Source organism: Leuciscus leuciscus, assembly GCF_965113295.1.
Source record: "Leuciscus leuciscus genome assembly, chromosome: 20".
Lineage (NCBI taxonomy): Eukaryota > Metazoa > Chordata > Actinopteri > Cypriniformes > Leuciscidae > Leuciscus > Leuciscus leuciscus.
The window spans coordinates 4742758-4759834 of record NC_138744.1 but is presented as its reverse complement, the minus strand read 5'-3'; the positions used below and the strand labels follow the sequence as shown (position 1 = coordinate 4759834).

Below are 17077 nucleotides of genomic sequence, written 5' to 3'. Positions count from 1 at the left end.
ATCACTGGGACACATCATACAGGCACACGGTTTTTCCTACCACTGCTATGCTGATGACACACAGCTCTTCCTCTCCTTTCAACCAGATGATCCCACAGTAGCTGCACGGGTCTCAAGCTGTCTGGCGGACATCTCCACATGGATGAAGGAACATCACCTGCAGCTCAACCTGGCAAAGACTGAGCTTGTCGTCCTCCCTGCCAATCCATCTCTACAGCACGACTTCACCATCCAGCTAGAGTCATCATTAATCACCCCATCAAGATCGGTCAGAAATCTTGGAGTAACGTTTGATGACCAGCTGACCTTCACAGATCACATTTCAAAGACAGCTCGATCATGCAGGTTTGCACTGCACAACATCAGGAAGATCAGGCCTTTCCTAACTGAGCATGCAACACAACTTATCGTCCAGGCCCTGGTCATCTCTAGGCTTGACTACTGCAATGCCCTTCTGGCTGGACTCCCAGCATGTGCAACCAAACCCCTACAGATGATCCAGAATGCTGCAGCTCGTCTTGTCTTCAACGAGCCCAAGAGGGCCCACGTCACTCCTCTGTTCATCTCTCTGCACTGGCTACCTCTAGCTGCTCGCATCAAGTTCAAGGCACTGACGCTTGCTTACAGAACTATCACAGGCTCAGCTCCCTCCTACTTTCACTCACTCCTACGAGTCTACATCCCTACCAGACACCTACGATCGGTCAACGAGCGACGTCTCGTGGTTCCATCACAGAAAGCCACAAAATCACTTTCCAGAACATTCTCATTCACAGTTCCATGCTGGTGGAACGCTCTCCCCACCCTCATCCGGAATGCAGAATCCCTGACAACATTCAAAAAACAGCTGAAAACCAATCTCTTCCGTGAGCACTTAACCTTATAGAAAAAAAAAAAAAAAAAAAAAAAAAAAAAAAAATCCTTTCCCTTTGAAACATCACTTATCAGGCTTATGCTACTCTGAATAATACCTGAACTTCGTATTTTGAGCACTTCCTGCGTTGTTGTTGCTTTTGCCTCTCTATGATGACTCGCTGAATTTAGTCCTAATTTGTAAGTCGCTTTGGATAAAGGCGTCTGCTAAATGACTAAATGTAATGTAAATGTAAATGTCACGGAGCGCACGCCTTCACCTCTCTCCGGTCTCGTTCGCTCCTTGTCACCTGAATTCTAGAACTGCAATTCCCATCATTCCCCCCTGTTATCATTATCATTAGTTCCCAGCCCTGTTTGGGTTTGCCACTCAGCATCATCACATCCACCTGTTAATCATTATCCACCCTATATCTGGACTGCCTTGTTCTTTGTTTCTTTGTGAAGTGTTGTTTTGCCACGCTGCATGTTGCTACGTGTTTCCTTGGTGTTTTATGCTTAGTGCTACCTTGTTTCGTTACCTGCTTCAATAAAGTTCTGCAGATGGATCCGACTGCCTCCATTTCGTCATTACAGAACACTTCACCACCACAGGATCCAGCAGACCTCCTGAGTCTTGCTTCCGAGGTGAATTCCCAGGCATCTGTGTTAATCGCACACCAACAACAGCTGGCCAAGTTAACGAATCTCACCGAAGAACTGGTGGGGTCCGTTCATACCCTCACTCTGCAGAGCGCTGCACCTGTGCACGTCACATCAAGCGTGAGTACGGCTTCAAGCAATCCCAAATTATCTCTACCTGAGAAGTTTAACGGCTCACCAGCTGCTTGTAGAGGATTTCTTTTGCAATGTGAATTATTCGTCAGCCAGCAACCCCAGCTGTATCCCAATGACGCGTCCCGCGTTTCATTCATCTGCTCACTGCTCACCGGGAGGGCGTTGGAGTGGGCGACTGCTCTCTGGTCTGGTGGTCATCATACCTTTCCCTCATTTAACGTGTTTATGTCTCAATTCAGAGAGGTATTTGAACATCCCGCGGGCGGTAAGGAACCAGGGGAACAGCTCCTCACATTAAATCAAGGGAATTCCACCGCGGCTGATTACACGCTTTCCTTCCGCACCCTGGCAGCACAGACGGGGTGGACAGAGGCACCTCTTAAACTGCTGTATCGAAGGGGGCTGCAAACGCATCTGCAAGGGGAATTGGCCTGTCGCGACGATGGAATGTCTCTCGGAGAACTTATGGAGCTTGCCATTCGTCTCGACAACCTCATCCGCTCCCGACGCACGCCTCTCACATCCAGTCTCTTCGCTCATCCTTCTACCGGCACGGAGTACGAGCCCATGCAGGTCGGCTTCACACATCTCACCACGGAGGAACGTGAGAGAAGGATGCGGAATAAATTATGCCTGTACTGTGGCCAAGCCGGTCATCAGAGAGCTTCATGTCCCGTGAGATCCAGATCCACTGATACTTCTGCGGTGAGTCCTTTGATTAATTCTCTCCGTTCTCTCACTATCGAAGTTTCATTGTATTTTAATGAAAATAGTTGTGAAACAAGAGCTTTAATTGACTCTGGTGCCGCTGGTAATTTTGTCGATTTGGAGTTTGCCTTGTCTAAAAATATCTTTCTCATTCCTTGTGAGTCTCACGTGGCAGTGGCTGCTCTGGATGGACGCCCCCTGGGGACAGGAGAGGTACAATACCTCACACAGCCTCTGACGCTCAATTTCGGGTCTAGTCACACGGAGAGAATTCAGTTGTACACGATTAACTCGCCCCTTCATCCTGTGATTTTGGGATTGCCATGGCTGGAGAGACATAACCCTCTCATTTCCTGGGTCGACAGGAGAATCACTCAATGGTCCCCTTTCTGTCACACCCACTGCTTGCCTGCTCTCCATGGTCCTGAATCTAGCCACAGTTCCCCCGAGAAAGTGAATCTGCAAGGAATTCCCGCTGTATATCATGATCTTGCCCAGGCTTTCAGCGAGAGAGAGGCTTCACTCTTACCCCCGCACCGGTCCAGTGACTGCGCTATTGAACTTCTACCTGGAGCCGTTCCCCCGCACGGCCGTGTGTATCCACTTTCGCAACCAGAGACTGAGGCCATGAGATCGTATATCGAGGAACAGCTTGCTAAGGGATTTATCACCTCTTCCACATCTCCGGCATCCGCAGGGTTTTTCTTCGTCAAGAAGAAGGACGGGAGTCTTCGGCCCTGCATCGATTTCCGTGGTCTCAATGAGGTAACTGTCAAATATCGATATCCTCTGCCTTTAGTCCCTGCAGCCCTGGAGATGCTTCGCTCAGCCCGGTACTTCACCAAATTGGATTTGAGGAACGCCTACAACCTCATTCGCATACGGAGGGGCGACGAGTGGAAGACGGCCTTTTCTACGACCACAGGCCACTATGAGTACCGGGTAATGCCCTTCGGGCTGTCCAATAGTCCTTCTGTTTTCCAGTCTTTCGTTAATGAGGTCTTCCGGGACATGCTGAATCAGAGGGTTATTGTTTATATTGATGATATCTTGATTTTTTCAGAGACCCTCGAAGCTCATGTACGGGACGTGCGTGCAGTTCTTAAACGTTTGATTGAGAATCAGCTATACGCCAAAACTCAGAAGTGCGAGTTTCATCAGACTCAGATCACGTTCCTGGGATATGTCATCGGCACCGAGGGGGTTCTCATGGATGACCGCAAGGTCAAAGCCGTGGTGGACTGGCCTCAACCTTCTTCTGTGAAGGAATTACAGCGATTTCTGGGGTTCGCCAACTTTTATCGTAGGTTTATTCGTAACTTCAGTCTCATTGTGGCTCCTCTCACATCTCTTCTCCAGGGCGGGAGGCGCTTCCGGTGGTCCTCTGAGTGCACTGCAGCGTTTAATCAGCTGAAGGAGAGATTCACTGCCGCACCCATCCTCCATCATCCAGACCCGGAGAGGGAGTTCGTCGTGGAGGTTGACGCCTCGAACACTGGAGTGGGTGCGATCCTGTCCCAACGTCACGGTAATCCCGCGAGAATGTTTCCCTGTGCCTTTTACTCCCGCAAGTTAAGCCCGGCGGAGCGCAACTATGATGTGGGTGACCGGGAGCTTCTAGCCATGAAGGCTGCCCTGGAGGAATGGAGGCACTGGTTGGAGGGGGCACGTCAACCTTTCACCATCCTCACAGACCACCGAAACCTTGAGTACATCAGGTCCGCCAAGCGTTTGAATGCTCGTCAGGCTCGCTGGTCACTATTTTTCTCTCGCTTCAATTTCAGGATCACGTACAGACCTGGGTCCAAGAACGGGAAGGCGGATGCTCTGTCTCGTCAGTTCGAGGATTTCAACGAAATCACCAAGCCAGAACCCATCCTGCCTCCCACTCTGATTGTGGCACCTGTGCAGTGGGATATCATCTCGGAGGTTACTGAGGCTCAACAAGCTCTTCCTGTACCACCCGAGTGTCCTGTGGACCGCCTTTTTGTGCCTCTCGAGCTCCGTGAGCGGGTGCTTCAATGGGTTCACTGCACACCCAGCGCGGGACATCCAGGTATCTCTGCTACTGTACATTTAGTCTCCAACCGCTTCTGGTGGTCCACACTCCGGGCTGATGTTATCAAATTTATCCATCAATGTTCCACCTGTAACACAGTCAAATCTTCCCACCTTAAACCTGCCGGTCTCTTACAGCCACTTCCAGTTCCTCAACGCCCGTGGTCCCACATCTCTGTGGATTTCGTAACAGATTTACCGCCGTCTCAGGGATTTACCACAGTGCTGTCAGTCGTGGATCGCTTCTCCAAGTCCTGTCGTTTCATCCCCCTTAAGGGTCTACCTACTGCCATGCAGACTGCTGAGGAACTTCTCAATCATGTATTTCGTCTTTTTGGCATCCCCGAGGACATTGTCTCCGACCGTGGTCCTCAGTTCACTTCCCGTGTTTGGAATGGACTCTGCTCCAAACTCAACATCAACGTCAGCCTCACCTCCGGATACCATCCGCAGTCTAACGGTCAGGTTGAACGGTTGAACCAGGACCTCATTCGATTTCTGCGGACATACTGTTACGAGAACCAACAGGACTGGAGCCGATTCTTGGTCTGGGCAGAGTACGCCCAAAACTCCCTGGTAAAGCCTGCCACTGGTCTAACGCCCTTCCAATGCGTCCTAGGTTTCCAACCCCCTCTCTTCCCGTGGTCAGGAGAGCTGTCAGACCTCCCTGCGGTGGATACATGGTTGCAACGCAGCGAGGCCACTTGGAATACCGCTCATGTCCATCTGCAACGTGCCATCCGCCACTTTCGACTTCATGCGGATCGAAGGAGACGTGAGGGTCCTCGGTATAGACCCGGACAGTGGGTGTGGCTTTCCACCCGGGATCTGCGTTTAAGGCTCCCAAGCAAGAAATTATCCCCTCGCTTCATTGGACCCTTCAAGATCCTTCGGCAGATCACTCCGGTCTCGTTTCGTTTGGCTCTCCCAGCACATTATAGAATCTCACCCACCTTTCATGTGTCTCTTTTCAGACTCGCTGCCGCTCCCAGGAGAGAGGAGGTCCAGGAGGGGGTCGGTTCCGCGCAGGCTCCCCCAATTGAGGTTGGAGGCGAGGAGGCGTACCGGGTACGAGAGATCCTGGACTCCAGACGTCGCGGCGGGGTACTGCAATACTTGATTGACTGGGAGGGCTATGGCCCTGAGGAACGTTCTTGGGTCAGGTCTCAGGACGTCCTGGACCCTGCTCTTCTTACCACCTACCATCTTACTCACCCAGATCGTCCTGCTCCAAGACCCCGTGGAAGACCCCGTCGTCGTTCAGGTCCTCGCTTCCGGAGCCGCTCGCAGGGTGGGGGCTCTGTCACGGAGCGCACGCCTTCACCTCTCTCCGGTCTCGTTCGCTCCTTGTCACCTGAATTCTAGAACTGCAATTCCCATCATTCCCCCCTGTTATCATTATCATTAGTTCCCAGCCCTGTTTGGGTTTGCCACTCAGCATCATCACATCCACCTGTTAATCATTATCCACCCTATATCTGGACTGCCTTGTTCTTTGTTTCTTTGTGAAGTGTTGTTTTGCCACGCTGCATGTTGCTACGTGTTTCCTTGGTGTTTTATGCTTAGTGCTACCTTGTTTCGTTACCTGCTTCAATAAAGTTCTGCAGATGGATCCGACTGCCTCCATTTCGTCATTACAGTAAATAGGAAATATAAATCTATATAAATAAGGGTTACAAGAAGGTAACATTTTAATTTGTTTGAAACAAGTCTTTACTGCCATACTGGTCATTATTTTCCTTTGTGTTATGTGGTGATGATGTTTTGAATTTGATTGCTTTATTTTACTTATTTTTATTTATCATTTTCCTAAATACACCTTACCTGTTCTAACGCAGCCTTCATTGTTACCATTTCCTTCTCCCCTTGTTGACGCATTCTCTTGAGCGAGTCTAATCTTCTGGTCACTGGTCCAAATCTAGAAACGGTGCGCTCCCCTCGCGCTCATTTACGTATTTCACTGTTTGAGAGTGAGGGTTGCACTCTCGCTGTGACGCGCGTTACACCTGGAACTACTTTAGCAAGGTACGGACAACCCTACTAAAATGTAAACATGGTAAAGACATGCCTAAATATTTTGACTTCTCTATAACATGAACCTAATTTTTGTGGACTTTTTTAATGTGTTGTAATATTTAATTATGCTTAAATAAAGACTTGAGTAATTAAATAAATAGTTCATAATTAAAGGAAATAACATGGACTAATACTTACAGACCAGGAGTAAACCAGTGCAGCGAAGCCCAGAGGTAAGCAGCAGCACAGCAGGGTAAAGATGGAATAACACAGGTAATCTGGCACTGGATTGGCCAGTGGAGCGGCAGTCACAAAAACTGTACGCTGCACGGCGACCACAGATTGCCCTGGATATGGCCCTTGGGCATAGGGGCCCTGGGGCACTGGCTGGCTTGGAAAGGATAGAGGGTATCCAGCAGGATTGTCATGGTATTCTGGTGGTGGTGGTGTAGGCTGCAGCATTCCTGATTTCTCGGATGAATTCCAGGTACTTTGGGGCTGATTGCTGGGATCCATTTTTCTGATTATTGGCTTTTGATTTTAATTCCTTCACCTTGTGCTCTGCAGAGACGTATGTATTGCTGTACTCCGGTTCAGACTCATATACCTCGGCGATGAACGGCAGCAGCAAATGGGAGGCGAGTTGTAGGTTATTGGCTCTTTGGCACTGTTCCCATCATACTGTGTGTGACTGCAGGATCCTTTTTTTGGTCTTACAATGACCCTGATGAGTGACATAAAATATGAGGAGGATCAGCTGGATTATTTCATCACAACTGAGCATTTTTTTGGACCTAGTGACAGTGAATCTGTCAGCAGTCCGTCTAGATTCAAAACAGGGTTATAAACTCAACCCTCCACTGTTTTAGAAGAAAAAGCACTTTTAATAAATGGAGAAACACCTTTTAAATGAACCAATGAAATAAAAAGCGTTAAAAAACCTTATGAATAAAACGCAAATTTATTGAACTAGACATTTTTTCTTTTATACAAAAAGTATATTTTAGCTATGGATTTCCAGCTTGAGTCCACTGGTCCAGTTAAAAGTCTCTGTGCAAATTGGAGTCGGAAAGCTGCTGTTCTGCTCTGTAAATGTATGAGTTATCTTCCTTGGGCAAATACAAAACAGCCTTTGGAACCCAGTGCAGCTTATCCTCCCCAAAAAAATCAATTGAAAGTGACTGAATTTTTTCAACAAAAGATCTGGTGGAGGATCAACACAAATTAAGCTATGCCAGAGAGATCAATGTGTGTGTGTGTGTGTGTGTGTGTGTGTGTGTGTGTGTGTGTGTGTGTGTGTGTGTGTGTGTGTGTTAGAAGGATGTCGTCACATCTGCAATCTTGCCTGTTCTTTTCTTTCCCATGAACCATGATTACTGGTTCAACCCTGGACTTACTCTAATACACACACTTACAAGCAGACAGACCCTTCCCCCCCTTCCAGCTCATGCGTGAGTCATAAAATGTAAGCAAACTTTCCAGAGTGAGATTTTCTATCCCGAAGCCTGCATTCTTCGAGGAAATTGGTCATGCTGCTCCGATTGAGGTCATCAGAGGACAAGCCCACACAACGCTGCCGTCTTACAAGTTTATGGGATATTCATTTGAGAGAGTATTGTCCTGACAATAGAGGAAGATGCAATTGTGGACCAGCGGTAACAGAGGTACATTAAAGGAGAGAGAACAAAACAAAGCCTCATCCATAAATGAATCTCTTTCTCTACAGGGAAGCTACACTGACATTTAAACGAATGAACATTGTAAAGTACTTTAGCTAAATCATATAAAAAAGCAGATATGTTTCCATGACAACCAGGCAGGATGGCTTGAAGAGAGCTATTCAACTTACCGTAGGAGAGAGTAAATGAGAGATTGGCTATAAGATGCCTGACGCTGAACTATGACCTCCAAGATTTACAAACACCTTGGAGTGTTTGTATATTACATTATAAGTATTACAAACACCAGCCACTCTCTGCCCTTATACCAGCTCAGAAATAATTATGACCAATTCACAAACAGAAGTGGGAAAAGTCTACTTGAGCTCTGTCGATCACTGGGCCTGTATATAGTGAACGGTCGCATACGGGGAGACTCTTTTGGTTGTTATACCTTTAACTCTTTCCTGGGCAACAGTACTGTCGATTATTTCATCACAGACATTGACCCAGTGCATCTCAGAGCACTCAAACACCTCTGTCAGACCACTGTAAAATTACACAATTTTTAAGACGAACTCATAACAATGAATCACACAGACAGCCCTCTCATTTACTGAAGCTGCAACAACCCTACAAGTGGATAAAAAACAGCACAGAAAATTATCAAAATGCAATAGAAGGCCAAGCGATCAAATTATTATAGACAAATTTATAATTAACACATATCCACAAAATAAATTAGGCATAAATCTGGCACTAAGTGACATTACCAACATAGTCCACCAAACAGCATCCATGTGCAATTTGAAAAAGAAATCATCAAAAAGGAAACCAAAAAACACCAACGAAATGTGGTTTGACAGTGAGTGCAAACATATCCGAAGCGAACAACTGTACGAAATCTGAAACAAATACTGCTCGAAATGAATTAAAAACCAAATTAGAAATCCTGAAAGAAAAAATTAAAGACAATCAGAACCCCCTAGATTTCCCAATCACAGTGAATGAGCTTACAGATAGACTACATGCTTTAAAACCCAACAAGGCATTGATGGAATATTAAACGAAATGATCAAATACACCAACGACAAATTCAAAACCGCAATAATCAAATTATTCAACATAGTTTTTTTGAGTGTAGGATATTTCCCCGACACCTGGAACCAAGGCCTGATTACACCAATCTTTAAACAAGGAGACAAATATGAGCCAAACAATTACAGAGGGATATGTGTCAATAGCAACCTGGGGAAAATATTCTGTTCGATTATTAATATAAGATTGCAAAACTTTCTCAAAACCCACAAAATTCTGGACAAAAGTCAAGTTGGATTTCTGCCCAAACACAGAACATCTGACCACATTTACACCCTCCACACGATCATCGATAAACATGTATACCAAAATAAATCCAAAGTCTTCACTTGCTTTATTGACTTTGAAAAGGCTTTCGATTCGATCTGGCATGAAGGACTCTTCTTAAAATTACTGGAAAATGGGATTGAGGGAAAACATTTGATTTGATAAGCACCATGTATAAAAACAATACATGTACTGTAAAAATAGGGAATAAACGAACAGAATTTTTCTCCCAACATCAAGGAAATTAACTTCGCAAAGACAAAAATAATGATTTTTCAAAATAGATCCAGGTGTAGGGAAAATAAATACGTCTTCAGAGCAGGAAACCAAGTCCTCCAACACACCCACGAATACACATATCTGGGACTAAAACTGAGTTCAACAGGGAACTTGGGAATCTGGCTCTGAATGAACTGAAAGCAAAAGTCTTTCTACATGATTAAAAATACAATTCGACATGAAATTCCAATTCAAACCTGGCTAAAAATCCTAAAAGCAATAATTGACCTGATTGCTCTGTATGGCAGCGAGATATGGGGACCTCTAAAAACCCAAGATTTTTCAAAATGGGAAAAAGAGGAAATCGAAACTCTACATACCCAAATTTGTAAAAGCATCCTAAAAATAAACAGAGCGACACCAAACAACTCATGCAGAGCTGAATTAGGACAATACCCTGTGAAATTCTACCAGCACCTGAAGCGCAGTGACCCGAGCTCATACCAGGCTGAAGCCCTGCGGTGTCAGGAGCAGAACCGGCACCGGACCGCAGTGACCCGAGCTCATACCAGGCTGAAGCCCTGCGGTGTCAGGAGCAGAACCGGCACCGGAGCGCAGTGACCCGAGCTCATACCAGGCTGAAGCCCTGCGGTGTCAGGAGCAGAACCGGCACCGGAGCGCAGTGACCCGAGCTCATACCAGGCTGAAGCCCTGCGGTGTCAGGAGCAGAACCGGCACCGGAAGCGCAGTGTCCCGAGCTCATACCAGGCTGAAGCCCTGCGGTGTCAGGAGCAGAACCGGCACCGGAGCGCAGTGACCCGAGCTCATACCAGGCTGAAGCCCTGCAGTGTAAGGAGCAGACCCGGCACCGGAGCGCAGTGACCCGAGCTCATACCAGGCTGAAGCCTTGCGGTGTCAGGAGCAGAACCGGCACCGGAGCGCAGTGACCCGAGCTCATACCAGGCTGAAGCCCTACGGTGTCAGGAGCAGAACCGGCACCGGAGCGCCGTGACCCGAGCTCATACCAGGCTGAAGCCTTGCGGTGTCAGGAGCAGAACCGGCACCGGAGCGCAGTGACCCGAGCTCATACCAGGCTGAAGCCCTGCGATGTCAGGAGCAGAACCGGCACCGGAGCGCCGTGACCCGAGCTCATACCAGGCTGAAGCCTTGCGGTGTCAGGAGCAGAACCGGCACCGGAGCGCCGTGACCCGAGCTCATACCAGGCTGAAGCCCTACGGTGTCAGGAGCAGAACCGGCACCGGAGCGCCGTGACCCGAGCTCATACCAGGCTGAAGCCTTGCGGTGTCAGGAGCAGAACCGGCACCGGAGCGCAGTGACCCGAGCTCATACCAGGCTGAAGCCCTGCGGTGTCAGGAGCAGAACCGGCAAATTTTACGGCATTACCAAATTCAGAAAAATTAAATCATATTTTGGGAGAGAACTCTAGCTCAATCACAACAGCAGCAAATATGTAACAGCCTGCCACAAACTACGAGAGTCAGCCAGTGGACAAAACTAAAGTCAGAATCATGAAATGTACAAATGTTTTTTTTTCTTCTTTTTTTTTTCCTTTTCTTGTTTATATAAATGTATTCATGCAACTGTTTACTGATTGATTCATTTAATTTATTGATTATTTGTTCATTGCTTATGTGATGGCCAATGCTTTGGCAATACTGTACTAGTCATGCCAATAAAGCTCATTTGAATTGAATTGAACTGAATTGAGAGAGAGAGAGAGAGAGAGAGAGAGAGAGAGAGAGAGAGAGAGAGAGAGAGAGAGAGAGAAATTATATATTTTTCTATATGACATTTTTGGAAGCAAATATTTCCATTTGTCGAGGCGACCTTTTACTTTTTCAACAACCCCTTCAAAGTTTTTTTTGTACAATAATTTCACTTCCTAAAAACACTCCAAGGTATTTAAAACCTTCCTTAGTCAGGTTAAACCATCTGGGAGGTTTGGTTCTCCACTTAACCAGCTCCCAACCAGTATTTCTTTGCTTTTAGACCAGTTTACCTTCGCAGAAGAACACTTTAAAATCTTTCAACAAATCCACATCTTTCTGACGATTAATTAAAATAACAACATCAGTATATGCTGATAATTTAAGGACATTTTAACAATTTTAAATATACACTCCATGCAAATCTGTTCTTAACTTGTTTAAAAGAGGCTCTACTGACAAAGCATAAAACATACCAGACAAGGCACACCCTTGTCTAACACCTCTTAAAACTTTAAGTCACCATTAACTTTCAATATACTTTCAACATCACAGTGCTGTGAGACTGGAAAAACTGGAAGAGAGGGCAACTCTCTGAGAGAACAAAGGAAAAGAACAATTGAACTCACTCTTGTGCACCATTCGAGACGCAAGTCTCACCTCAGTATCATCCTAATCTACACCTCTTTCCCTCTTCCCCCATTCCTTCTCTCTCATGCTGAGATCACCAAAATTCAACCAAGAATCTATATGGTTTAATGTGAATAATTATCATACAGTATTACACATGTTTGGTATCATTTGAAATGTCTCAGTGCGACTGGTACAAATGTCTCATTCCCACAGAAGTAAACCAAAAAGGTAATAAGGTGGGGAGAGTTTAGAATACAGTGCTTAGCATAAGTGAACTGGTAAAGTTGACTACAAAGAGAAATAAAAAAAAGAATCTTTTGTAAATTGATCTTAATGCCTTAATTAAAAAAACGAGGAAAACTCCAACCTTTAAGGACACCAATTTTATTTGTGAATGAATAATGTTTCGTAAATAAATAAATGTTCTTTCTTAAAATACAGGGTGAATAAGTCAGGACACCCCTATGTTAAATTCCCATAGAGGCAGGCAGATTTAAATTTTTTAAAGGCCAGTTATTTCATGGATCCAGGATACAATGCATCCTGATAAAGTTCCCTTGGCCTTTGGAATTAAAATAGCCCCACATCATCACATACCCTTCACCATACCTAGAGATTGGCATGGTTTTATTTCAGTTAGCCTAATAGCTGGATTGATTTGCATTGAGAAATTATCTTGGAAAGTACCCCAATGACAAAAGACTTTCATTGAACAGGTTATGTCCCGTGAAATTACTAGTATATTGCTGGCACAACTGTTTAATCTGTACTTTTGCAATGTCCCACCACCAGTGGTGGCGTTTCACGAAAAACCTAGAGTATGGCATGCCCTCTGGGCATAAGCCTACATAGACCTTACCTCACATTATACCAAAAATAAAATGCACGATGCACTATTACACTATTAATTAAAACTCACAGTGAACAGCATTAAATATAAAAACACATGCCTTACCTTTTTGTTGCAGTGCCATTTTTATTGCATATGTGTAACGTTTTGCTGACAGCACTACAGTCCTTTTTTTTTTTTTTTTTGCTGCTTCCATTCTCCTGATTGCTATTATTTAATTTCTTCGTTAAAAATACATCCAGGGAAGATTGAATAGGCCTGTTTCTTTTCATTTTTACTCAGTATCTGAAAGCTGATCAAAAAGACACGCGATAAAGTGATGCAATAAACTGCGGCTGCGCACACTCACTCCACACAATTATTTTTATAAAAATACTTTTGCAATAATGTATACGTGTATGTGTTCACTTAAAATCTGCCATTGTGTTTTCGACGTTGTTAAAATAATAATAAAAACACGTTTTTTTTTTTTCTGAAGTGGGATCCAATCAGAGAAGACGGCATTAAGATCATAAGAGCAGCGCTCATCGTGAATGGTCACTTATCGTGTGTTTTGCCTTTGGATTTATTATCAGATTAATATAATAATAATAATAATAATAAAAAAACAAATTTTGATCAATTTTATTGCACTGAAGTATGAAGTATACCAAGAGTAGGAAAAGTCACAAAGTCTCATGCCGTTTGGATGAAAGGAATTTCATAAATAAATAAATAAGCCCAGATTTTACAGTGGGAAACCGTGTTGAATTGTCACAGCATCATATTATGACTGCATTTATGACAAACAAAGAACTACACAGATGCATATATCATAACGATCTATCAATAGGCCTAAATGCACACACGTTGTCCTCTGCTTTTGTTCTGACGCTGACGCTGCGGAGATAATACTGGGAGGAGCCATGTTCATATGACTTTTAAAGGTGACTGAGGCGATCACGAATTAGTAAACAGTTAATATACATTTTTTAGGTGGGCTGGGTGGAAATTTAGTGGGGTTAAAGCCCTCCTAAAATCTTTAACGAGCATCATCATTAGCTGATGTTTTATCTGAACTCGGAGTGCTAGGGTATGGCAACTGCCTCTGCCATACGCAAACGCCGCCCCTGCCCTACCCTGGTAATCCAGAGTTCTCGCGAGAGCACAAGTTGAATTTGCTCAGCGAGTTACTCTGGTGTTGAGTAATGATGCTCATTAAATATGCCCTTGTATCCGAGCTGCACCAATCACATCGGGTTATCTGATAGAGGTGTGCCAGAGGCGAGCTAAACAGAAGACGACAGCGCTGTGACATCGAAGTCATAAGTAAACATTGCAAGATGGCTATGGATGAACACCAGTTGTTTGAAACGGCTTTGGCCGCTACAATGAACGAGCTAGACTTGGCTTTTAATCTAAAAGAGGAACAGAAGACGCTGCTCGAATCGTTCCTTTGTAAGAAGGACGTTTTTGCTGTTTTGCCGATCGGATACGGCGAGAGTCTAATCTACCAGTTAGCTCCGCTGGTAGCTAAGCGTATGGGGTTTATTGTTGTAATTGGTCGTAGTGTTATCCAATTACGTGCAGTGAGATTTTCAAATGCATGCTTGGTGCCGCCCCTCGAGCTGGCCGATTTTCATTACATTTACATTTACGCATTTGGCAGACGCTTTTATCCAAAGCGACTTACAGTGCACTTATTACAGGGACAATCCCCCTGGAGCAACGTGGAGTAAAGTGTCTTGCTCAAGGACACACTGCTGCTGGGATCGAACCAGCAACCTTCGATTTACCAGTTCAGTGGTTTAACCCACTAGACCACCATCTCGCATGCCAGACCATTAATCTTTCAGATTTAGGTCTGGATTTCCAGGCTACTCTTGCCCACCACGGCTGTAAGGATTTGAAAGAAGATTTTGTAGTTCTAAAAAATATTCCAGAATTCTTTAAAAAATATCTTTAAAATGGTAATCACATAATAAATTATTATTAAAATGCCAGTTAGCACTTTTTGGCTTAATGGAGTTCAAAGACACAACACATGTATCAAGCTATGATCAGAAAAGCTTACTGGAACAATTGAACAGCTTCTGAAAAAAACTAAGCTGGTGTTTATCTATCCAACCTTGCTAAAGAAATTAAGTTATCGTAAGCATGAGTCCATGTATATTGCCTCTGATTACCATGAACATTTCTCCAAACATTAACAATCTCATGTGATTTCAATAACTGAATGAGCCGCTTTCAACATGATTTCTATCTAAAATGTGCTCAGTGCAATTAAAATCCCCTCCTAGACATAATAAATCCTCAGGATTGTAATGACATAAAACATCACTCAGTGTATCTAGAAAAATCATTCTTTCCAATGCATTATTTGGAACATACACACAAATAAAAACAAAAGAATGATTTTCTTGAAGAACAAAGAAATGTGCATCAGGTGTGCTTTGTTTTTTTAATGTTTTTAGTTAATTTATGAAGCCACGTGCAAACTTTATCGTTACATTTTACATTGTATAATATCGCCATCATATTCTGTGCAGGCAATTAACTTACTTCGCTGTAAATAGAAAAGTCTAGCAATATCACTGCTAAATACCTTTAAGTATTGTGGTATTCCGCCATGTTTCTAAAAGACCTAAAAAACACAACCACATCATCATTACACCCTTGCTCTAGTTTACTTTTCCTATAATGTAAATTACCAGTTTAGCTGTTCCAAGAATAAAATTCAGTAATGGAAACTTAATGCATTTTTTCTGCACATACTTCAGTTTCAGGATAAAAACGTATTGAACTTGTCTCACATTTCTTGAAAAACCCAAATTACATGAAAGCATGAAAGACAGTCTCTTTTTGAGACAGAAAGGACAACCAGAGTTTTTTTTTAGGATCTAAGACAGAAATAAAAGAATTGAGCACAATGGCTCCATGAAGAATTCTCCATTGCAACGTTCCCGTCTTTTTTTTATTTTTTTTATTTTTTTTTATAATGGTGGCTTATATAACTCTCCATTCAGGTTTTACATCATTACATAGTTTTTCTATGTTTTTACATTACAATTCTTTTGTCAAGTATTTTTTGTTAAGAATAAGAACACATTTTATACAGATCTTTTCCTACACAGGAAAAGAAGTCAACTGAAAGGGAATTGCTTTGTTTTAATAAAATACATGAGCACTCTTCAAAGTTCGGCTTGTCAAACATGGGAAAGGGGAACAATTGTAAAGGTTTCCATTAGTTTGGTTTAAAAAAAATGAGCAATTGAGGGAATAGATGGGAGGCAGGCAACAGTACTTTCCAGTAATTTAGCAAGGAAGGGTACATTTGAAATAGGACGATAATTAGATAGAATGCAGGTTTCTTAAGAACACGGGTAAATGCAGGAGTGGCAGAGGGAATGAAGCACAGGCAAGAGATGCGTTGATGAAGTTGTCACGTTTTGGTTTTGTTTCATGTTCTTGTTTCATGTCTGTCATGTGATCCCCTGTTATAGTCATGTGATCCTGCCATGTGTTCCCCATGTGAATGTGTCATGTTGTCATTGGTTGATTGTCTTGATTTGTTCACAGGTATCCCTTGTCTAGTCATTAGTCTTGTGTATTTAAGCCCTCATGTTTGCCATGTGCCTTTGTCAAGTATTGTTTTGTATTGAGTATTGAGAATCTGGCCTCTGCCAGGATTCTCCATTCACTGCATGGACAGGATGGAGAACTCTGGGAAAACCCAGGGTAGAGGAGTGTATATCATGGTTAATAAGAAACGGTGCAGCACAGAAAGCACCTGTCGTCTTAAGGAGCTATACACTGAAAAAAACTACTTGTAAGATTTACTTAATAAAATCCTCGTAACAATTTGCACAAGTATATTTTAAGTAAATTTTACTGCTATAATATCAAGTACAACTTAAGTGTCATTATCAAGTAAAATCTACTTAGTATTGAACGTAACGCTCATGAAGAAATTAAGTAAAAATTACCTATTTACATTTCATTTAGAAGCTATATTTATTTAAAGTAATTAAGTAAAGTTTATTTATTGTTTTATAATTAGGAAGCTTGCTTTTATGAAATTATGAAGTAAATCTTACCATTTAATGAAGTAAATAAGTAGATTTTATTTAATTTTTTTTGTTTTCATTTACTTAGTTTTATGAAATTATAATACTATAATTAATTATAATTATGTAAACATTGCTATTTTTTTT

At 43.4% G+C, this 17077-nt stretch overlaps 1 protein-coding gene across 3 annotated transcripts in view; it reads right to left on the bottom strand.

Annotated features, from left to right (window-relative positions):
• Positions 1 to 17077, bottom strand: part of LOC309484477 (uncharacterized protein) — a 51192-nt gene that overhangs the window by 22857 nt on the left and 11258 nt on the right. The window contains exon 1 of one of the 3 annotated variants that reach the window (XR_014200862.1): positions 6631 to 6997. The exons of the other annotated variants lie outside the window; for them this stretch is intronic. The gene's annotated coding sequence lies outside the window, so the exon portion shown is untranslated. Of the gene's footprint in view, positions 1 to 6630; positions 6998 to 17077 lie in introns of those variants that run through there. 3 annotated transcript variants of the gene reach the window in all.